The sequence below is a fragment of the Canis aureus genome, chromosome 16, assembly GCF_053574225.1.
Source record: "Canis aureus isolate CA01 chromosome 16, VMU_Caureus_v.1.0, whole genome shotgun sequence".
Classification (NCBI taxonomy): Eukaryota; Metazoa; Chordata; class Mammalia; order Carnivora; family Canidae; genus Canis; species Canis aureus.
The window spans coordinates 53,786,457-53,810,888 of record NC_135626.1 but is presented as its reverse complement, the minus strand read 5'-3'; the positions used below and the strand labels follow the sequence as shown (position 1 = coordinate 53,810,888).

At 40.7% G+C, this 24,432-nt stretch overlaps 1 pseudogene across 1 annotated transcript in view; it reads right to left on the bottom strand.

Annotated features, from left to right (window-relative positions):
- Positions 1–24,432, bottom strand: part of LOC144286930 (intermembrane lipid transfer protein VPS13D-like) — a 157,192-nt pseudogene that overhangs the window by 66,143 nt on the left and 66,617 nt on the right. Inside the window, exons 30-40 of the transcript XR_013354875.1 lie at positions 23,225–23,437; positions 19,759–20,024; positions 18,271–18,404; positions 14,661–14,816; positions 13,278–13,485; positions 12,694–12,768; positions 9,974–10,180; positions 8,613–8,702; positions 6,158–6,298; positions 3,322–3,444; positions 908–982 (exon numbers count right to left, since the gene is read on the bottom strand). The product of XR_013354875.1 is annotated as an intermembrane lipid transfer protein VPS13D-like (transcript). The remainder of the gene's footprint in view (positions 1–907; positions 983–3,321; positions 3,445–6,157; positions 6,299–8,612; positions 8,703–9,973; positions 10,181–12,693; positions 12,769–13,277; positions 13,486–14,660; positions 14,817–18,270; positions 18,405–19,758; positions 20,025–23,224; positions 23,438–24,432) is intronic.

Sequence of the window (24,432 nt, the reverse complement as noted above, 5' to 3'; positions counted from 1 at the left end):
ATGACCCTGGCAGGACCTGGTGTTTGCCAAGTACAGACATAAATCATTCCGATTAAATCACACTCCTTCAAACAAGTGAAGGAATGAACATCGTGGGATTCCCATTCCTGGAGGTTTAAGGTGTTCTCTATCATATTGACTTCTTAGTCAAATTCTTGGAAACTTAAAGGGTCAGAGACAGAAATGAGGCACATTTCATTTCCTATCTCTGAAGCACTTCAATTTATAGCTAAAGAAACCAAGGTTTGTGTCTTTGCAAATATTTACTGGTAAATTTTTTCTTAGCTCAATTCCTGGTCACGGCAGCTTCTACTCCACAGAGCCCCTTGCATCGCTGTAAGAATAAATGTTCACTAAGGATTCTATAAACAAAGACCTGCAGCACTGCCTGAGGGAGGGTGGCTTTCCTCCATTTTCTTATTTTTCAAAAAGAGAAATCACCCCAGACACTGGGTATTTCTGCACCATATACCATGGAGTTGATTCCACAGCGTGGAGAGTTAGGAGAGAGGGAAGACGCACATCACCTGCTCCTGATAAAAGGTGTCACTCTATTCATCAGTCTGAAGTGGTCTTCCTTGCTATTAAAGCAGAGTACTAGATCCCTGGGTGGCGCAGCGGTTTGGCGCCTGCCTTTGGCCCAGGGCGCGATCCTGGAGACCCGGGATCAAATCCCACGTCAGGCTCCCGGTGCATGGAGCGTGCTTCTCCCTCTGCCTATGTCTCTGCCTCTCTCTCTCTCTATGTGACTATCATAAATAAATAAAATAAAATAAATTAAAAAAAAAATAAAGCAGAGTACTCAAACCTGGGATATCCCATTCAGCTCCCATTCACAGAAATTTAGTGTACAAGGCAGTTCTTCAAATAGGAAAATAAAACAAGCCCTCGCTTGGCTATACTGTACCTCTAGCATAGATCTGGTGCTCTAGGTTAGTCAGACTGGCTGTACTCCTAGTTCTAAGGTAGACAAGGGGGAGGCCTGGTAGACAGGAAAGACAAAGTTAGAGGGTAAGAATAAATAAAGCGAATAAGAAGACCCACTTCCAAAACATAAGCACAAAAAGAGTACATTATAAAAATAGCGAGCATCATGCAGTTACAGGATCGTTCCCTTCACTGATTGCTAAGAGCTAAGAAAGTATTGACAAAGTGAGCAAGATATTTTTATGCTGGCTTTTACTGTGGAGGATGTGTCACAGTAGCATGCTCCTGTTTTTCTGGACTAGGGAAAGAAAACATCGTCAAGATTCTCTTTAACAGAAATGACAAGCCTTTTGAGGACTTTTCACTTAAAGTATGTATGCTCTTAAATGGCATGGAAAAGTTACCAAGACCGACCAGCACAGACGAGGGTGGCAGTGGCTCCATCCCAATTTGGAAAGGCAGTGGCAGCAGAATGCTAATCCCCCAGAGGTTTCGAAATTTCAAGGGAAAGAGTCAATGTGCATTCCAAGTTTAAACAGTCTCCACCAAGGGGTTACCTCATAGTATTACTTAGATTATAAATTAAACATGGAAGTTTTTAGAACACTTACATTTGGTATTTCCATTAAATGTCCTTTGAGTACAAAACTACTGAACTTTCTAAGGTGCTGTGCCACCCAGCGGTTGAACGTCTGCCTCCGGCTCAGGGCGTGACCCTGGGTCCTGGGATAGAGTCCCACATCGGGCTCCCTGCAGGGAGCCTGCCTCTCAAAAAAAAAAAAAGAATCTCTCTTTCAAGGGATCATTTTGAAGCTGGCCTGAATGAAATGCACAAATTTGTGGGGACTGTAACTAAATGTTCATCAACAGGAACTGAAAGATGTGATCGGTTCAACAAGGTGCAAGTCTACTGACTTTCGAAACAAATTCCCCACAGTTAATTTAGTAGACCTGTTAAAAGAATACAATCTCATCTGTCACATGTGGTGTTGCCCAGGAACATTCAACAGGAAAGGAGATTTGGAAATTCAGGTATATTCACTTATGTCTAATTTAAAAGATATACCCCTGCAGCCTAGGTAACCATAAAAATCTATAGGTAAATAAAAATCCAGCTTTAATTTGGTATTGGCATTCAACACAGATAAGGCAGCTTATTAACTACAAAGAAAGAGGAGAAAATTTTTTTTTTTAAAGGTGGAGGGGTGGAGACAAAGAAAATCCTTCAGCAGAATCCTGAAGATTAGGCCTTCCTTATGTTTACACTGAGTCTGTATCTCAATCCCCTTGTATGCAACATACTCTCTAGGACACACTGCATATTACAAAGGTTATACAGAGTCTTCTGGGTAGACTGTACATTCTTTTAACACACAAATTGGGAAGGTTAGAGGAGGAGCCAGAATTGAAGCTGATGATATCTGAAAAGCCCTGGCTCCTGAGCAATGACCTGGAGACTCAGAAGCAACGGCCTGGGAATACAGAGAACAAACGTAGCTGACATTTCCTTGTCCTCCTTCTGGAAGTGCAAGGCAGACGGTCCACTTCTACACCCTGAGGACAGACGCACCAGTTCAAATACTTCATAAACTCAGAAAATCCATCTTCCCGTGACATGTTTGCAGACCAGAGGGAATATTTAAGCATTTGTGAGCTATGTGAAGTCCAGCCAAGACTCCCCAAAGAAACCACCCGGACAGAGCTAGGCTGAGTTGAATTTGGAGGACAATGGCTTGTGGAGAAATGAAGGGCCACATGGTTAGCCGCCACAGTACCCCCTGCTCTAAGGAAATCAGAGCTCCATGGTAGGGCATTAAATAAGGAAAGAAAACATCGTTAAGAGAGAACAAACGGACTGCTCATTCTTCAAAAGGCTGGGCATTCAATTCTTTTCTGCTTTATGAACAATACGGAGCCCTCCTTTTAACAATTTCTTCCATATGGGCTCCTGCCGGTCCTCCCTTCAAGAATATATCCACACTCTGCACCTCTAGATTTAGAAAGCTGAAAAGACAGTTTGTAATATCCAATCAGAAAGTCCAAATCAACTGGGAAGTTTTGCCAAGTTAAACACACCAACCAGTGGCTGATCTTGCTGTGTTTCAGAAGTACCAGCTCATATGCAATGTTACTAGAATTTAGAAAACTATCGCAGATCTTTTCTCTCCCACAAAGGGGGAATTAGAGCCCATATTAAAAGTTCAGTACCTTGTGCCAGAAAAGTGTCTCCTGCAAAGATTAGAATAGAACTACACAAGACAGAATATCCTACAGGTTGCTTTTTGTTTTGTTTTGTTTTCACAGAAAATGATGATTCTATTTGGATTTCTCAATGAAACATGGCTGTGTTGGTCAACTGTGATTTAGTCAGACATTTGTAGAGAAAAATCTTACTTTGTCCAAAGCATGGAGGATCCACTGAAGAGCCCATCCAGTCTTCTGCTGAGGTTGAATCTATTTCCTTGTCCTGTTTACAGTAATCTGCCATCCACGATTCCTTGGTACTTACATACTGGTCTAGAAAGAATTCCCCAAAGATATTAAGAACGGAAATAGAAAAGATTGAGGGTTTGAGTCAAATAATTTCAATTCAGCAAAACAAGCTTTTGTTGAATGCCTTACTGCGTGCTCGGCGCTATGCTAGGTTCTCAGAAAGTCTGTCCCCTGGAGAACTCATGCTCCACTGAAAGAAATCAATGTTAGCCAAACAACTATCACCACAAAACCATAAAGTGGAAGGAGCTAAAATAAAGACATAAATAAAATTCTACGGGAGCACAGAACAGGGGAAGATTTATTCTGCTTTGACAGAAGTGGGAGAGTCCACACCAAGGTCCACGGGAATCTTCCGAGATATGGGGACTTTTGTTCTGGGTCGAGAGGAATGAGCAGAGGTTAGAGATCAAAAGTTTACCAATGGGATTAGGGATACGGGGACATTCCAGGCCAAGAGAACAGCATATGCAAAGATTTTAAAGACATGAAAGTACATAGCCCTTTTAGGGAACAATGAATAATGTAGTGTGACTCTGGCCCAACATACTGGGATAGGGACACAGCAAAGCAGTCTAGAAAAGGGAAGTAGTTTGTGAAGGGTTTGCTATGTTATGCTATGCTATGCTATGCTATGCTAAGGGGGCAGAGTTTCAAGACAGAAAAACCAGTGAGGAGGCTATTAAAGACTACCAATATCAGGGATCCCTGGGTGGCTCAGCGGTTTAGAGCCTGCTTTTGGACCAAGGTGTGATCTTGGAGTCCCATGATCGAGTCCCACATCCGGCTCCCTGCATGGAGCCTGCTTCTCCCTCTGCCTGTGTCTCTGCCTCTCTGTGTCTCTCATGAATAAATAAATAAAATCTTAAAAAAAAAAAAAAAAAAAAAAGACTACGAATATCTCAGGAAGCGGAAATCCAGTGGACAGTTCTCCAGGAGTGGTTCTACTATTTTTAGAAGGGAAATATAATGGGAAGGGCAGGTTAACAAAATAATTGATGCACCATCCCTGGAGAAAGACCTTTTCTACTAGTTAAGGTAAGATACTTTGTAGAACAAAACTTGTTGATCTCCAGTTTGCGGTTCCAATAGTTGGCTATATGTAAGACTTATTTAAACGCTAAGGGGTCACAGTAATATTTCTGGGTTTCAGCACAGCATTAGGAATAGGGAATTGGACGGGACACCTGGGGAGCTCAGCAGTTAAACGTCTACCTTTGGCTCAGGGCGTGATCTGGGATCCGGAATCAAGTCCCACATGGAGCCTGCTTCTCCCTCTGCCTGTGTCTCTGCCTCTCTCTCATGAATAAATAAACAAAATCTTTCAAAAAGAAAAAAGAAAGAAATAAGGAATTGGAGATTTTAAAAAAAAACAGCTTTACTACAGAAAAGAATGCCTTTTGGAAGACATTTTCTTTTTTTTTTTTTTTTTGGAAGACATTTTTAAATAGATGCTCATCAGAAATATCAATAAACCTCTTTTAAGGTCTTGTTTATTACAGCTTTCCAAAAAGCTATGCTAAACTTTATCTAAATTTCCAGATGAACACATTATATAAGAAATAACATAGTATCAAAATAATACAGTACAGAATGATCATGAGGTTAATTGGGCAAATTTAATGAATGAAATCCGTTAATGTCAAACAGTGGTTTTAAAACTTTGGAATCAGGGATCCCTGGGTGGCGCAGCGGTTTGGCGCCTGCCTTTGGCCCAGGGCGCGATCCTGGAGACCCAGGATCGAATCCCACGTCGGGCTCCCGGTGCATGGAGCCTGCTTCTCCCTCTGCCTGTGTCTCTGCCTGCCTCTCTCTCTCTCTCTCTCTCTCTCTGTGACTATCATAAATAAAAATTAAAAAAATAAAAAAAAATAAAACGAAAAAAAAAATAAAACTTTGGAATCAATAAACTTACCATCTCATTTCACTATACGTTTTCTGCATCTTATTATGACACAAAATAAGCCAATGGATATCCTATGAGCCTCAATCACATCCACTAAAGAAAGTTCACAGATTTGCAGTAGTGTTATCACTCAGATAACCCAGTATTACCAAAAATCAGACCATGTAGATCAATGATTCAAATAGAGTGGGTTTTCACAGCAAAGGCAGGCAACACCTGACTGTTATGAGAATGTTACTTTTCTCTTAGATGATATAAATACAAGCACAGAGTGGTTCCGACTCACTACAGTGAATCCAGGAATGTACGTTTCAGTGTTTTCAAAAAACATTAAGAACACACACCATTAGCTTGGCAACCCTTCAACCCAGTGATTTTCAGAGTCAGGTCAACATGATGACTTGAGAGGAAATAGTACAGGCAATTTATCCTACTGTAAAGACAAGGTCAAAATTATACCTTTTAAGAATTATTCTGTGTAGGAGTAGCCTGAAAGAAGGGAATCTATACTCACTTCTCAGATATTTAAGAAAAACCTGTGACCAAGCATCATCAGGGAGAAGATTCATCCCAAACAGAGAGAGAGTTATGTTTCCCAACAGTCTCAGCTCTTGGTTGATCACTAACAGCATTAATACAAGATGCCAACTCTGGAGCAATGGGATGAAAAGAACCATGAGCTAGGCTGGGGTTTATCAGGAGAGCAGCCCCGGTGAATGGGTGATGTCCAATGTGGGCTCAGATATCTGCTAAACCAGGGTCAACAGTCTTCTAGACAAAAGACTGCAGTACAGAAAGGTATCAGTCTTCTAGACACAACTTTCCACTCACCAATCAGTACAGAAGTGATGTTGATATCCAAGCGGGGTTTGGCCTTGGCTTCCAGCTTCAGTCGGGGAGGGTGGAGGCGACTAGCTGCCTGTTGTTGCCAGGATACAGAGCATGGCCATGGCTCGATAAATGGCTCCCAGCCTACAAGAACACAGGAAGGAAGACATCTGTTAGGCAGATATCAAGAGTTTAGAGGGGAACGCTGTTCACAAATGCTCAGCAAGGACAAACTCTGGCTTAATAGCTTTCTATTTCCAACGTGATTCACAGCGAAAGCACCATCTTTAGCTACAGGTCACCCCACAGATGTCTGTGCTGTCTAGAGGATGTGAGTGGAAGGACAGACACATGCCCCAGGGTCTCCAAGGTGGGAGGAAGAAAGGCACAGAGGATATATACCCTCGCTATTAAAGAGCAGGGAGGACCTGCTTTTGATCCACTCAAAATAGAAAAAGGAGTCTCAGACTCAGGATGGAAAAGTGCTCTCAGTGGCTGAAGTAACCATTAAATTCCATTAAATTTGATTCTCCTGCTTATGTTAAGAACCCACTGGTTGAATAAATAGGTAGAGCATAATTGGAAATTCATTCACTTAAGTTTTTCAAGTTTCTAATCTTCAAATATCCTGTGTACAAAAAAGAATGAAAACAACACATATGTATGGTTTAAAGAATAAAATTACTACAAGCACTCATGTAGCCACTATTCAGCTTAAGAAATAGAAAATCCTTAGTTCCTCTGAAGTCCCTGAGTGCCACTCTCCCATGTCAGCTCCCTTCCCACCAACCCTCTTCCACCCAACTCCAAGTAAACATTAGTTTGGAGTTTTATTCATTTCCTTGCTCTTTTTTTATAGTTTTACCACACAGATACATGCGTGTCTCCAGAACATAGTGGTGAGTCTGTCCTATGGGGGATCTTTATGTAAATGGAATCCTGCCATACATGTTCTTCTGCAAGTTTCTTTTTTTTTTTCTTCTGCAAGTTTCTATTTTTGCCCGACCACGTGCCTCTGAGACTCACTCGTATCGCTGCCACATAGCTGTGGCACATTTATTTTCCCCAGTGAATTGTAATCTGCTTATGACCACACCACAATCTGTATTCATTCTACTTCTGTGAAATATTCCCTTGAGCCTACAGATTTATAGCTATAGGAAGAATACTACCACGGGGGCTTGGGATCCTCTGGGGTACAGACCTAGAAGTATACTGCTGGGCTGTGGAGTATGCTTATACTTAACCCTGCTGCACATCAGATTGTTTTCCAAAGTGCTTGTACCAACTTACAGTTCTAATGGCAAGCAGTTAGAGTTCTGTGGCTCATAGTAGAGTCACACTTAATTTCTGCCAGCGTGCTAGGTGAGAAAAATGGTACCTCTCCATGGTTTTAAAGACTCAACTTTTCAAGACAGTTCATTTTTAAGTTTTCTAACTATAATACTCCATCAGTCACAGATCAGCCTCTTGACCAACAGAAATCCAACCCAATATGTAGCAATAAGTAGATACATTCGTCCCTTCGCACTACTTGACCTTTAGTGACCTAAAAGTGTTCATAGGACTTTAAAAGTAAGATTTGCTCTGGGAAAATGAATGATTCTCAGAAAAATGGCTTCCATATGCCCCATAAGAGTCTCCCTCAACTAGTAAGACTTCGGTCAGTATTCTCAAGTTAAACATGTTCAACAGTTAAAAAAATGCTAACTAACATACACTCTAGAACCATCTGCAGCAGCACAACTGATGACACTTCATTCTCCACTGAAATCAGAGGGAGCAGTCACTCTGGGGTCTAAGCCTCAGGCCGTATGGCTCTATTCTGTCCACACCTACTAAGAAATATCTTAAGGCAAAGTTCACACTCAAACTGCTCAGCCCTGGTTTATGATGCCTCCTGAATGTCCGTGTGTATGGGCCCTTACCTTGATCCTTCCAGTGGAAGGAAAGAAACCTGAAAACGTTTTTGCATTATTATCCAGATTCCATAATCACCTGCTCTGATCAACTGTATTTTGCTTGAGCGAGTAGGGCATGGCAGGTTGTACATTATCACTGATTCAGTATGCTTTTAATGAAACAGGTCCAGCAAGGAGGAAGGAGGCTTGAAGTTTAAAATGCTTATGGGCAGAAATCTCCCTTGAAATTTAGCTTCTGTCAGGGCCAAATGATTCTTTGCTCCTGAGCAATCTCATGTTCTAGAATGACCCAAACTCTAGCACTGAAAAGAACTAACTAGGAAAACTTGTTTTTAAATAACTCAGTTGCAACATATCAGATATGTTAGGGGAAAAAAAAATCTGTATCTTTTGTGCCTATGCAGTCACTTGTGTTTCACCTTTCCCTGCCTGGCCCCGCCTCCCTCCCCTCATGCAAAATTTATGTAGAGGTAGACCCAGGCAAATAATTAAAGTGTGGGTTTTAAATCCCACGATCACTTATGTTAGGTACTGACCTGACAGGGCACGGTTGTAATAATCTCCGGAGAGGGTGAAGTGGGCGTACCCTTCAGGGCTAGTTCTTACATGCTGCAGAAAAGTCAGACCTGCAAAGGAAGCATATGTTATAGCAGCTGCCAGGCAAGAACAACCAGAACTTTCTTTCTTGGATTAAGTCTCAGCAAAGAGACAGACACTAATCCTACCTGATACTAATGACCTCATAGGAAAGCACACAAAATTTTGATATTTTGTTCATCATGGGTTTTCTCCATGAACTGTGATTTAAAAAAAAAAAAAAAAAAAAACAACACTGTGTTAAAGTGTTATTTGTCTTCATTCCTGAGTCTCTTGGCACCCCTTTCCATGTCGTGCCTGAGGCAAAGGCCTCCTCTGCCTCCTTCCCTTCCCAGCCCAGCCCCGGCACCCAGGCACCTCGGTGCATCTGAAGTGTGCAGGAACATAAAAAAACATATTTTGCCCTGAATATCTGAAAATCAGGAGGCAGGCTGGTAAGAGCAGTTATGTCCTGAGGAATATTAGCTCAAAATTTTAAGGTTACCATAGAAAAATAAGAAGTAATTATTCCCTGCAGAAGACACTCGGGCAAAATTCCAGCTATTACTCTCAATCAAGTGGCCCTTGTGGGGCTTGAAGCACAGGGAACAGGAAGCTTCTCCCGTGGACAGAAGGTCAAACTTAATCCCCAGGACAGATCTTTCCTTGAAGTAAAAAGAGGCCAGCAAGGTTGAAAAAGTGGAAAATTGAAAGTGAACCCAGTGGTGAGATTTCCTGTACTCTCCACAGAAGCCCCATCTAACACTGCCTGTGATGACATGGCTGAGGGAGAGGTCCTCGTCCTCTTGCCCCACTACTGACGGACGGCTCTCAGGGCCCTTACGGACAGCTCTCTGAGGTGAACAGTCTAAGATTCTGTGCACTTCCTTTTCAAACATAGAGCAGAGCATTTTCTGAGCTTATCTTTTAAACACCTCTAATAACAGGACTCATTACAGTCTTTAGATACATACAAAGATAAACAAAAAGGAGACATCAGGAATTATTTAGCTAGAGCTGTTAATATAACAGAAATTTCATCAATGACAATGTCTATTATTTCCAAACTGGAGGCTGAAGGCCACATATGGCAAATACATAGACATTTCTTTAAAATACAAATAATGAAAAACATATGTAAAACAATTAACTAAATTTCACCCATAGTACTACTAAGTGGGGAGCATGAACATCACACACACACACACACACACACACCCAAAAGAAAAATGAAAAAGAAGAAAAAGAAGACGGGCCCCCAAATAACTCGGCAATAACCGCAAATCTTCAAGATGAATGTGAACATTCGGAAAACACTCACGGGAAAAGGTGAGCTCAGCCAGAGGGACGTCACAATCCATGCAGTCGTCGATGAAGCAGATGCACACGCTTTCGGCTTTCACCTCCACTCCAGAAATGAGCCGCGCCGCCATAGGCCCCTGGCTCTCGCGGCCACTCGTACCCAGAGAAAGAGATTTCAGAGGTTCGGCATTCTTAAACAACCAACTTGCCGCCTTTTTCAGTTGGCCTTCAAGAAAATTTAAAGGTGATCAGTTCAGCCAGTTTTTACAGACACTGAAGCAGCTCATAGGGGAAATAAAGTGTTAAGGGACCTACTGGACAGCCCAAGAGAACCCTGCTCCCAGATGTACTCTTAAACTTAAAAAAGAAGAAAAAACCTGGCATCATATAGGAAGTCTACTTCTAAGCAAAAAGAATGAAGACCCCTTGCACACACATTCCACTCAAGTTCACCATCCTTCATGATTTAGTTCAAAATGCCTCCAGGAGCCATCCCTCCACTAGTATGACATCTGACGAAGGAGAGGAGAGGAGAAGATAGGGTCCAAATTCTAGATGTCACTGAGTAGGGAAGTATGTAATTGTTGCTGTGTAGTTTTGTACTTTGTACGTACTGATGTGCTACTTTGTGACTGTTCTCAAATGTCTTAATCTGTACATACTTCCTCTTCTCAACTGGTCACAAATTCCTTGAGAACAGACAGCAATGAGAAGTGCATGTGTGTAATATACAACAGTTAAAATAATAGTCCCCTGAACACTACCAGACTGCTAAAGCTAAAAAAGCAAAGGAAAACAATGCAATCCCATATTTATAAATTACCAGAATCCAGTGCACCGCACAGGGGTAAATGGTTAAGGGCACAGGCTCTAGAGAAAGATGGTGTGGCTTCTGATTCCAGCACCTAGAAGATGTTGGATCTTGAGCAATTTACACAGTGCCTCTATGCCTGACAGCATGCACTCACAGGGCTGCCACAAGGAGGAAACAGACAAGTACAAGTAAAGTTCTCCTACAAGCAGAGCCTGGAACATATAGAGGCTCTACTAACTTTAGTTCTTGTTATCATTTTTGTGACTAATGGAATGACTTAAGAAGTACTAAAGAAATAAAAATTAACAAAAACCATAAAAGCTCTTAGAAATTAAAAAGAAATGTTGTGTTAAAGAGATAAAAGAATAGAAAATGTAAACACCATGGGGTATTGAGATAATTAAACTAACAGTGACACCTAGGTAAAAACAAAGCTAAGGAATGCAAGATAACTAGATCCGCCTTTCTTTTTTTCCAGAAGGAAAAAGGTAATAGTTAATGTGAACAACTGTGTGATAGGACTAGTATTTTCACACATAACTGGTTAGAGTTTGACCTGGTACAACATTTTAGAAGATCTGCCAAGTTGAGTAAAAAGTCTAAAAAATCTATCTATACCCTTTGAGCCAATATTTATACTACTAGGTCTGGCCATCAAGGAAATTTTTTTTTTTTTAATACTTTATTTATTCATGAGAAACACAGAGAGAGAGAGAGGCAGAGACACAGGCAGAGGGAGAAGCAGGCTCCATGCAGGGAGCCTGACGTGGGACTCAATCCTGGGTCTTCAGGATCAGGCCCTGGGCCAAAGGTGGCGCTAAACCACTGAGCCACCAGGCTGCCCTCCACCAAGGAAATTCTAAAAGATACAGACAGAAGTTCGTACCAGAAAATATTTGTTACAGAATAGTGTATAATATTTAATGAATGAAAAACAAAGAATAGTTAAATCATTAGGTCAATATAAAACAATTCAGTATTTATAAACAATTTTAACGACATGGGAAGACTCTGGTATTGTAATTATAATTCAACAAAATTGTACTGTAAAAGAGGTTATAAAATTGTATTTGCAGTATAATCTGCCAACATACACACAATATTATATGTACATGTGTCTTTATATGTATGGATTTACATAGTATGTAAAGAGGTAGAGAAATGTACATGCAAGCGCAGACTAGAAATGACACAGCTTTTGCTCTATCTTCCTGTTTTAAGAGAAAGGGCAATATGGAGGGAGGCGGAAAGGGGGTACTCTGCAGCAGAGAGAACAGCGGCAGACTTGGCTTTCAGCCCATCTTAGCCTCTCACTAATGGGGGATCTCAGATCAGTTTACTTAACCTATGTGCGCCAGTTTCCTTACCTGGAGCTGGGACAATAATGCCCACCTTTAAGGGCTACAAAGATTCAATCAGGAAACTCAGGCTGAGGCATATGGGAGCTCAGTGGGCACAACTACCAGTATCACCACCACTACCACTACCCCCGAACACTGGCTAACAGCATAAAGCACCTGCTGTGTGCCAGGCACTTTGCCTAAGTGCTTTGTCTATAGTGCCTATTTATATCAAACCTCCAGGGGAAGTCCTCTCATTCTCTTTTTCCAGATAAGGAAGCACTGGTACAGAGAGGCTAAGTGACTTGCCCAAGTCACTAATAAGTAATCAAAAAGCAGCAAAGACCTGAACCCCAGCATCGGCCCCAGGGCCCCATTATCATCCACTATGAAATACCGCTGCTTGTTATTATGCCCAGTCCAAGATCATGTTCAGCCCACAGACAACCACAGAGGGCCTTCAAAACACAGTCCGGTTCTCAGTCAACTTGTGGGAGCGGGTTGGGTGGGGGTGGGGGCGGCATATGAGAAGCAAGCCTATCATCAAGATAGACAACAAGTCAAGGAAACCCTTGTGCAAATTACCTTGGCACACCAAAAGGGCTTTGCGACAATCATCCATGCTGAATCCCAGTTCCTGCAGTCTAGCCAGCTGTAACTCTAGAAAAAAACGTACATAATTTTTATAAGTAAGTTTACATAAGTTAGTCCACTGCGTAACTGAAGAAAAAAGAAAAGAAATTCAGAAACTGCTGGCTAAAACATTTCTCTAGACAAAAATGGGCTCCTATCTGGAGACATACCAAAGTGTACACTGAATTTTTTAAGAATCTTTTCCCAATACTGATTGTGTTTATAAAAGCTGAAAACTGAAATTTAGTGTTATTCACATTACACTGGCAGAAAACTCAAGTTTAAAACAACTTTAGCATTATTCATAGAACTCTGGAAGAAATGGTAAAAGGAAAACTAGTGTAGGCTAGAGCCATCAGTTTGGGGTGTTGTATTTGTTCTTAAATTTTTAAAAATTACAGCATCATACTTATAATTACACTTAATGACATACAATTATACTCTGAACAATTTAATTGTGCAAAAGAAAATCTTAACAGTTAACCAGAAGGGGAGCTATTAGGCAACCTGAGTAGGTTTCATAGTTCCACACCTACCCAAGACAGGATCTAAGGTATGTCTTGTCCCCTCTCTGATCTCTCCAGCTCTAGATGTGCCGGGAAGGTAACTGCTAACGGAGCTGGCCTCCAAGGCCACTGAGTCTGGCGCTGCAGCATTAGCTTGCTCTGGGATGGATTTTGCAATGGCAAGAAATAGCTGAACATCGTTGTAGGAGAGTCTGATATCCAGGGCTTGTAACTGAATCTAACAAAATTGAAAAGGCAGCAGTTTTTTCAAGTTGCATTCACTTTTACACCCATACCTCTTTCTTACGTGTATGTATAGTTCCCAATTCAAATTCTAGAAGTCCACAGACACTATATTCATTTTTTTCATTTTGAAGACTGAGAGGATCTTAAAATTAAGCACTAAGAGTCATGAAGTAAGACATCTCTACTATGAGGTCAAATGTTCACAAAGTTGCATCAAATAAAAAATAAAAAGCTAGAATATTTACTATAGCAATGAATATTTCAGTCAGATGATTTCCTTACAAGTATATTAATTACCAAAGCAGAGAATAAGAAAACGGCTCTAGAAGGAATGAGATCGCCTATTAGCATTCTGTGAATCCATTTTGCTTTGATTCATTTAATTTTTTTAAATCTCTGAAACCAACTGCCCACTCAACAAAAATTACCTCTTCTTTCTCCAAACATAACCATAAGTCAGTCCAGTGCCACACTAGTATTTCCCCAATCCTGTCTCCGACATTAGCAAGACACCAGCACAAGACCACTTAAAACTGGGGTGACTGGTGGAAAGTCTGGGGGTGGCACTTGGTTTATTACTTATTTTGTCCTTATAGATTAAAAAATCAACATAGCTTTTCTCTCTCTTTCAATCTCCCACAGTTCAAACGGATTAACTGTTCCTCCTCGGCCCAAGAATCCTTACAAATCCTTACACCTTCCTTGCTTGGCTTCACCTTCCCCGTCTTCACCTTGTGGCCTCCATACTGCCTACACACAACTTTGTTCTGGCAAGACCTCCTCTGTTTCATGTCAGCTGGGCCCCTTCCACCCGACTTAGCTACTTCCTAACATGGACTACTCTACCCCTGCGCACCTGTTCCCACATTGACATCCTGTCCCTCCGCTTAGACTCACTCTACCTTCGGTTATACCCACAATCCAAATTCCTCCCTATGTTGCATTCTGCGTTCTGTAAACTTTCACAGAACTTCAAGATTATATCAATCAACATGTCTTTTATTCTTCAGAAGACTGAAACAACTTTCTAGGACTGAGACAATGTTGTATTTCTTTTGCATTTGCTGAAGTGATGAAAATGTTGAGCTCAGCAGAGTAGGTAAGTCATTCAGGCACCGGGCAGTGTTTGAGAGTGTATCAATGTGTCTACACATTTTTCATCATTACCTCTAAGATCGGTGGGAAATCTTCACTATTGAATGCATCCATCAATCCTGAACTATTCTGATAAGAAGAATTCCCCACCAGTTCCACTTGAATTTGAACTGGATCAACAATTGAAAGAGCTGTATCATGTTCATTTCCTAGTCGGCACGAAAACACCTAGAGAATGAAATACAGTATAGGATAAATTAATGTTTGATTTAGAAGTCTAACTATCAGTAGAAAAAAAAAATCACTATCTTGGTAGCAATCAGCCCCGTATTATCAAAAGACCCATATAACTGATGAAATAAATACTGCCAAGAGGGAGGCTGGCATTCTTGCCTATGGCTAAGAGTGTGGACAGTGGTTCTCCCTACCCCCTCCATAAAAGATAGCTCACCGACACATGGCAAAAGGCTTAAAAATCTCACATCCTTTATTCAATAATCCTATTTCTTTCTATAAATTAGCCTATTTCTAATTTAATTTATGCAAAGTTTTCTAATTTAAACAATTTCTAATTCTAAATAATTTCTAATTTAAATAATGCAAAATACAGGGGGAAAATCACTTGTTATTTAATAGTTAATAAAAAATTTAAGATCAATCCAGGTTATATCATATCTATTCAATGGAATCTTTTGTAATCATTAAAGTGACAATTAAAAAGATCACATGGAATGTAGGACAGTTACAACATGGATCATGTGAACAAGCAGCCCCATCAAAATAATATTAGGCCATGACTTTAGGAAAAAGAAACACACCAAAATGTCAATAGAGATTCCAGACAAAGGGATGGGTAATTCTTCCCTCCCCTAATTCGATGTAATATAATTGTTACTTTCATAATTGAAAATAAATATATTAATTACTGAAGCTGGGTGACAGGTATATAGGAATTCATTATATTCATCTGTATATTTGTATATGTTTGAAATGTTCTACAATAAAAAGTTCAACAAGAAATATATTTATGGGGAGAGGAGAAGGGAGAAAAGACTCCCATTCTACAATCAAATTTTCATCGTACTTCAAGAATAGTACAAAAGACCAAAATCTATAAGGAACTTCTCAAACTCAAGACTCAAAAAACAAATAATCCAGTTAAGAAATGAGCAGAAGAATAGACATTTTCCCAAAGACGTCCAAATAGCTAACAGACAAATGAAAAGATGCTCAACATCACTCATCTATCAGGGAAATGCAAATCAAAACTGTGATACCAGATACTATCTCACACCTGTCAAAATGGCTAAAATTAACAATGCAACAAACAACAGGTATTGGTGAGGATGTAGAGAAAGGGGAACCCTCTTGCACTGTTGGTGGGAATGTAAAGTGGTACAGCCACTCTGGAGAACCGTATGGAGGTTCCTCAAGAAGTTAAAAATAGAACTACCCTACGATCCAGCAATTACACTAAGTATTTACCCGAAGGATAAAAAAACATAGATTCAAGGAGGTATTTGCACCCCGATGTTCATAGAAGCTTTATCAACAATAGCCAGGGGCACCTGTGTGGCTCAGTGGGTTGTGCAGCTGACTCTTGATTTCAGTTCAGGTCATGGTCTCCAGGTTCTGGGGTCGAAGCCCAAGTCAGGCTCCATGTTCAGCATGGAGTCTGTTTAAGGAGTCTCTCCCTCCCCCCTCACCCTTTCCCCTGCTCACCCTCTAAAATAAATAAATCTTAAAAACAAAAAATAGCCAAACAATGGAAAGCCTAAGTGTCCATCGACAGATGAATGGAATGGGGAAGATCTGGTATATATGTATATGCAATGGAATATTACTTGAGCCATCAAAAGAAGGAAGTCTTGCCATTTGCAATCACATGGATGCAGCTAGAATGTATTATGCTAACAGAAATAAGTCAATCAGAGAAAGACAAATACCTTATGATCTCACTCATATGTGGAATTTAAAAAACAAAACAGATGAACATATGGGGTGGGGGGTTAAAGAGAAAGGGAAACAAACCATAAGAGACTCTTAACAATGGAGAACTGAAGGTTGCAGAGGGAAGTGGGTAGGGGATGGGCTAGATGGGTGATGGGCATTAAGGAGGGCACATGTGATAAGCACTGAGTGCTCTATGTGAATGATGAACCACCAAATTCTACTCCTGAAACTAATATTGCACTGTATGCTACCTAGAATTTAAATAAAAGAGAGAGAAAAAAAAACCCTATACATTAGAAAGCATTCCTGTTGGTCTCCCTTGCTTTTTTCCCCTTTTTTGGAGGGTGGGAGCATTTTCCAGTGCTGTTGGAAAACATGTAAAACTAAGCTCCTATGCTATATTCAAAATCAACTCATTTGGCTTCCTTTATAAATTCTCCCCCAATGATGTACAAGAGGGATCTTAAAATTCAGATCCAATGGTGCTGCCTTAGAAACAAGAACTTCCAGGAATGTCAAATATTTTGCCTATAGTTTTTCTAAAACTTTAGAGCAAAAAAAGTTTCATTTTCTTTTTTGTTTCAGGGCCTTCTGCTACACAAAACCCAATTGTACCTGACAGTTCATTAATCAATCACCAACATTTTCCATTCAAAGCTGGTACTGGAGTGGTTTGCAAAGCAGATGAACTACAATTTCATGATCGACTCACATCACACCAGCACGTAAACCCTTCCTCTCAAACTAAGGTTTCTTTATATGGGAGAAACAAGTAATCAAGAAGTGAAATCTCTACAGGCTTTATTTAGCTATATCTGATGAAAAGGGGGGAAAAAAAAGTGCCATATGGCTGCTGACAGTGAAAATAAATTCTACTTCTGAAATACCACTGGAAAGAACGGGTTATGAAAAGTTCGATCATAAAGGGAAAGGAAATGATGAGTAACCTGGATGAAAGACTCTAATATTATAACAAGAGGAACATTAGTGGATATCAATGAATTAAGAACACTTGATAGAAATAATAATCTGCCTCATTTCTCCTTCCCTCTCCACAACCCCCAGCTTTAAAAGAAACAGAGCAGCTTATACTTAATATTGCATAATGTAATTTTCAGGCCACAAAGGCTACTCTAGTGCAAAGTATCTCCTTTATGAGATTAAATTAGAGCCTCAAGCAGCACTATTAGAGACTCACTCTGTTAGGTTATGCATGACTCTCTAGAGACATTCTTTTACAGATTAGATATTTCTAAAAGGACAATACATAAAATCCTTCACACCTCTTATAAACAAGTTTCCGTGACCACAAAGCCTTAGGTCTTCAGAGTCAACAACTTAACGTTGGGAAGGGGGCGTGGGAAAATGTGGACCACTTCCCTACCCTGACTAATTTGCCCAGGACTAGACCGGTTAAAGTTGATGGCACAGCAGGGGCCTGACACTGTAATGGGGACTAGAAGGGTCTCCCTGAACTTCTTAAGGAAGGGAAGATGTAAGAGAAAAAGGTTTAGGCTCTTGGTATGTTTACAGCCTGACACTGAGGGACTGAATTCACACATAAGGATAACCTGGTAGATCTGAAGACAAACAAAGAGGGGCGGGGCTGGAGTCTACCAATTCCATCAATTATTTCCCCTAATGAAAGCTAAAGAGGTAAAATTCTCTTCCAAATGCTTTTCTTTTAAGCCAATCGTTCAGTGTTTTGATTGACACATAGACTTCTTACCTCGATGCCAAACAAACTCCCTGAAAAGGGGCGATCAACAAATCGGGGCTTATAGGTGAGAACTGTGGTGCCTTTGAGAATAATGGCATTGGTATCGAAGCAGGACACATCTTCAACGACCACAAACTCCGTGCCTGGAAAGGACAGCATTGTCAACCAAGCCAAGGCTGGAGGCTGGAAAAAACAGGCTGTTGCAAATGAGGCAATGCATTTACTCTGGGGACATCAGCCAGCAAGATTTGTTCTCCAGGATGTTTGTCGACACTCTGCTTCACTGCCACCCTGAACAAATTCTCTATATCTGGCCGGGCACAGCTGAGCCAACAGAGCACTGTACACACAGAAAAGACTGGCATGCTGTTTCTCTTCTCTCTTTAGAATGTATGTATTTTTAAGCTACGTCTCCTGGGGGCCTATGAGATATTCAGAAGCCCAGGAAAGCATCCCTTCTCCAAGCAATGACCTGTTTTAAAATCCCCAGAAAGAGACACCTGGATGGCTCAGCGGTTGACCTCTGCTTTCAGCTCAGGGTATGATCCTGGAGTTCAGGGATCAAGTCCCACAATGGGCTCCCTGAGAGGAGCCTGCTTCTCCCTCTGCCTGTGTCTCTGCCTCTCTCTCTCTCTCTCTCTCTCTCTCTCTCTCATGAATAAATAAAATTTTAAAATCCCAGGAAGTAGATTCACATACTAATGTTAGTCGGGCAGTGGAAGGCACGACACATCTGCATAGCTGTTTAAGTTGTTTACAAAGAACATATACTAATTTAAAGTAGATTTTTTTGAAATTACTAAATGCAGACAGTTTTATACTCACCTGTACGTGGCATATTTCCTTTTCATTTTCATCAAAAACCATGTTTAGGCTGAACTTTTTTTTTTTTTTAGTCTAACTTTTGAAAGCAAATCCATTTAAAGTGCACTGTGCTAGCCAGCTTCTTCCAAACCACTGAGCAGTAGTTGGGGTATATCACAAACACAATAGATACACAAATATATACAGATATACTAGGAGAGTTTGCTAGTTAACAAAAACTACAGTAAATCTGTTTATAAAGAACATATTCTTTCTGTAAAGAAAAAAATAATCCCCCCACTTATTTAACTTTAACACTGAGATCTTCACACATCAGATTTGCCAAAACTCAGTAAAGCATATCTGTTGGAGCCCTATAGATCAAACAGAAAATTGAAGCCAGATTTAACACTGAGGGAAAAGACCACTGGCCAGACGGTGCTCAAGCTGGGCATGTGCCATGGGCAAGCAGAGCGGAGGACCCAGAGCCCTGCAGCCTTGAGTGTGAGCCAGCAGTTCACACCAGAAAATGGAGATCAAGAACTGTGACACTTGCTGGTCCGTTGGTCTGTATGCAAATGTTTAAGTGCTCACACGAAAATACAGAGATGATAGAAGAGTCATCCTAATAAGACACATATCAGTCCTAACATTCAGACCGAGACTCAATGTCTCACATCTACATATGCTCACCTGTTACATTGACCTTGACTTCAAGGTGCCTTTCAGAGGACACGGGAAGAGAAGACCGCTTGGTAACTACTCCACTTTTCACAGTTTTGGGGACTACAGCAGATTCGCTGCTAGAGTTACGGTGGCGAGAAGGAGTAACATTAGTCTGTTTCTTAATATCACTGGGAGTGTGAAGAAAATCATGGACTAGCAGCAGCCAGTCAAATATGAGGAACACTCGCAGATTGTTGAGGACTACTGTAAAACACGAGGAATCCTTTGTAGATCTGCAAGGAAAAAGATATTTTAAAAAATAAGACAGGAAAGGAGAAAAGTATTTTACTAACTTGCACAGACAGGTGTTTTTCCACAATTTTTTAAATTGACCACTCTGAGTATCAATAAACTCTGAACACTGATTTAATAAGATATTCAATGTGTGTTTTCAAAAGCTAATCATATTTTTATGCTATAAGAAAGCAGTATAGTGACATGCAGCAGTTCACAACCAGGGATGATTTTGTTCCCCAGGAGACTTTTGGCAACGTCTGGAGACACATGTGACAGTCACAACATGGGGTGGGGGCATGGTTTGCTATGGGCATCTCGTGGGCAGAGGCCAGGGATGCTACTAAACATCCCGCAATGAACAGGACAGCCCCACAACAAGGAACTGTCTAACCTAAAACACCAACATTGCTGAGGCTGAGAAAACCTGGTGCAGTAGAAAGAGCACAGGCTTAAATCCAGTCACAAGTTGTGTTATCCTGCGTAAGCCACCTACCTTCTCTGAGCCTGTCTGCTCACTTAGAAAATGAACATTTTGCAAATACAAACACTGCAAAAAGTAAAGCACCAGGCATGTAACAGGCTTTTGTTTGGTAAATGTCGGTTGCCTTCCCTACAGGCTATTTCAAGAAGATCAGTGAAACATTCTCTCTCTGATATCTGGGATCACTTCTTTACCAACACCAAATGTACATACTAGTACTAATTCTCCAGCTGGACCTAACCAGAGAGCCCAGATCTTTTAGTCTGAGAAGGAAGAAAAATAAGATGATATTTATATGTGGGCATAAACCCAAGCACCTTGGAAGTAGAGCTGGGGGAGAGAGACAGACAATACTGGTTTTATAGTATTACTCCAAATTCTCTATTTGAGGTGAAAGCCCAAGGAGGACCCCAAACCTAGTCTCAAACCCTGGTGCGGCCTACCAGATTATGAGTAGGCAGAGATGGGTAGAGCAGAAGGGAAAGTGGGCTTGGGACACCTTTCTACAGTTTTCTGGGTTGAACTTTGTTCTGTGAGCCCAAAAGTGACTCTGGAGCTCCAGCTACTATTCATATATGGTTACCTCCCCTAAAAGGGGTTCCTATTCAGGAAAAGCTGATTCTGAGATGTTTTTAAGTCTGGCATCTCTAGTCTCTTGTTTCTCCTAAACCTGGCTCACTGCCTCTAGAAAAAGGGCATAAACGAAGCATGTCTCCCTCACACAAACACAGCATTTTTCACAGAAACACTTTACTCTTTTGTAATAGAGAAAAAATGTTGCCCTCAGTAAAATTTTTCCACCCCATTTCGAACATAGATCGTCAGAGTTATGCACTAACTGAAAAGTCAAAGTATGTCTGATACCCTTTTCTGGAAAATATTTCAAGCCTTTAAACACTGTGAAGTGATTTATATTTGACACACAAAATCCCAACAGAAGAGCAATTCTTCTTGAGACACAGAAAGCGTTCAAAAGTTCCAATCAAGAGAACATGTTAACCCCCTTTCACTCACAATAGTACCTCTGTTCACAAGAGCCAAGGTAAGACTTTACTATTTGACTCCAAGAAATTATACACCTTTGGTATATAAACAGAGTAACATTTCAAGGCTCCTTGTGTATTAAAAATATGATTGGTGTGACAACTAGCTGACAGATTAGGTCACTATATCAATAATAACATAGCAAATCCCCCCAAAAATTGTTTCTGCAGAAGGGCCAAATATATGGAAGGCTCCTGATCAGATAATTATCCTTAAACCAAAGAACCACAAATCACAGCCAGCTTAGCATCTGACCAAGGTCAGTCAGATCACCAGACATGCAGTGGCCACACCTGATGACTACCAGAAGGGGCATGGGCACTGCGATCAGCGGCCCCAGTGTGAGCCCTGATCCCTTCACTCACTCACCATGTGACCTTGAAGGGGGTACTCAATGCCCTCCTAGCTTCTACTGCTGCACCTGTAAGATGGGGCAAATGTCACCCACTTTGCCAGGAGAATTTCGGTATAAAGGTAGGGACAATGCCTGGCTCCTGCAAAGGCTTAATTAGTAAGAGGCAATGAGCACTTCCATTTCTGAACATCCAAAAAGTTCAGGCAAAAGTCTGTCTACTTTGCTAGACCTCCTAAAAGCATATGGAAAGTGACCATGACCTCTCCCTAAAAGAAATCTCAACCCTGAGAACCCACTGCACAGCACATTGAAATGTCAAGTACATTGAAGCATATGAATACAAGAATAATCTCAATGATCTTTTTTTTCCCATGAAGCTGTTCCCAGCCCCTTTATTTACTAATTTGTATTTACAGCATAGCTGATAAACCTTAAGCACTAATAGAATAGAACTAACATTACTTCCAAAGGTCTCCTTTTGGATTTGCATTGGAGGATTTTAGCTCAAACCTTATTTTTCAGTTTTCAGGCCTATCCTCACTTAGCCATAAAATCTGCCAGTAGTATATGATAAAATTAACACCAGCTACATCAGTATAATAATAATAATAAGACCTGCCACCTGTGCCAAGCAGCAGGCCAGAATTACTTGTTTAATTACTGCCTCCACCCTTTGAGGTGGGTATGGTCATCCTCCTCTATCTTATAGAGGACAAAACTGCAGCTCAAAGTGCTTGAACTTGTCCTAGGGCGCACAGCTAGAAAGTGTTAGATGAAGGTTTTGAGCCCAGATCTGTACGACCCCAAAACATACATTCATTCTACACACATCACTGCCTAGCATAATACTAGGCAGAAAAACATAATCTAGTCCAAAGAGGCTAAAGCCCTTTTAAATGGAAAAGTGGGTAAGACTTGCACAGATAAAACAATAATGCAAGGCAAAACCACCTTCCTGCCTATAATTTCCATAGACCAAAAGTCTTCTTTCCCCTTAAACTAGAATAATTTCTTCTTTTCTCAATTCAGTTTTCCTATTAGAACAGACTACAAGGGAGGTTTTTTTTAAGATTCTGGGCTCTCAACTTTTTTTTTTAAGGCAACAGAGACATCTTTTGGCCAATTACTGCAACTGCATGGTGATAGTAATGAAAAGTTAATACACTATGAGCTGCATTGGTGAGCCATTTTCTATGATCTGTTCAGTGATTCCTCAGTCCCGTGACGTTTCAAAGCTGATACAGCATTGGCCCACTGACCACAATAGGAAGTTTTTCTGATAAAGAAAGGCAAGAGTCAGGATCTGGATCCACTACCTGAAATGCAGTTCGATCTGAATGGATCCTTGGGTGGTGCTGCTGTTCCTGGAAGGCTGAAAAATACAGCTGAATACGTTTGTCGTGCCAGGACTGGCCTTCTGCCCAGCATAGCGGGTGTCAAAAGCCATCATGGAATGGGAAACCAAGTTAATGGACTTGGTTTGGTTGGAAAAGCTTTCATAGAGCAGTTTACATTTCTTGAAGTCGAATCTAAAAGGGAGACATGGTATTAAACTCTGTTTTCAAAATTATCTAAATTCGAGACAACAGAACAAAATCCTACATGTACCTGAGTTTTATGAAGAATAACTTTCATTGATTTTGTTAACAGACTCCTCACAAAGGATTCAGTGTCATTGTGCCCTATCTCTTACTTTTCATTTCCAGGAAGATGATCTTGTCCACAAGAACTCCATGAGGAGTAACATTGTCTAGTATGCTCTGGGTGCATTAGCATTCTTGTTTCTCATCTCAAGTCTGGGAAGGCTATAAACATGTAACAATCCCTGAGGGATGTCAGGGTCCCTTTAGACCCTTCATCTGTCGATTCCTAGCATGCCTGCAGGATTCTCTCTCCAAAGTCTGCCAAAGTTTTATATAACCACGATAGCTTCCTGGAAACCACCAAAACAAATACTACTCTTCATACAGAGAAATAATGCAACTGATCCACCAAGAGAAAGTGCATTTAATGCCCACCCCCTTTTTTTAATGACAGAGAAAGCTACAATGTGCAATACATAATTTATTCAGTACCATCATGATATTCCATACAGAATTACTTCATTTTGTAAAAAAATAAATAAATAAATAAATAAACTATGGGCATACCCAATTATCAGAAAAAAAACCACTGGCTCACAAGACAATGTGGGACCCAGGGCTCGTTATACCATGATTTATTCGACTGAGTTAGATATAGGCCAGGATGGATTCTCAAGGGGAAGATAAGAAGAAAAAAAAAAAGAGTGTTTCAGTAGGGAAATCTCTAGACTGGAAGTCCTGTTTTCAAATACTGAACCACTTTTCTAGCATATCATCTTAGGCTAGATAAAAATTCCATCTGAAAGACAGAAGTCACATCCACCCAACCTCATATGGTTGTCAAAACATCAAAATGAAAAGATGCTCAAGTGTGAAACACAATGCAGTCTCAAAGACTCCCCATCAATAATCACAAATTCTTGGTCCAGCCAGACCATGCA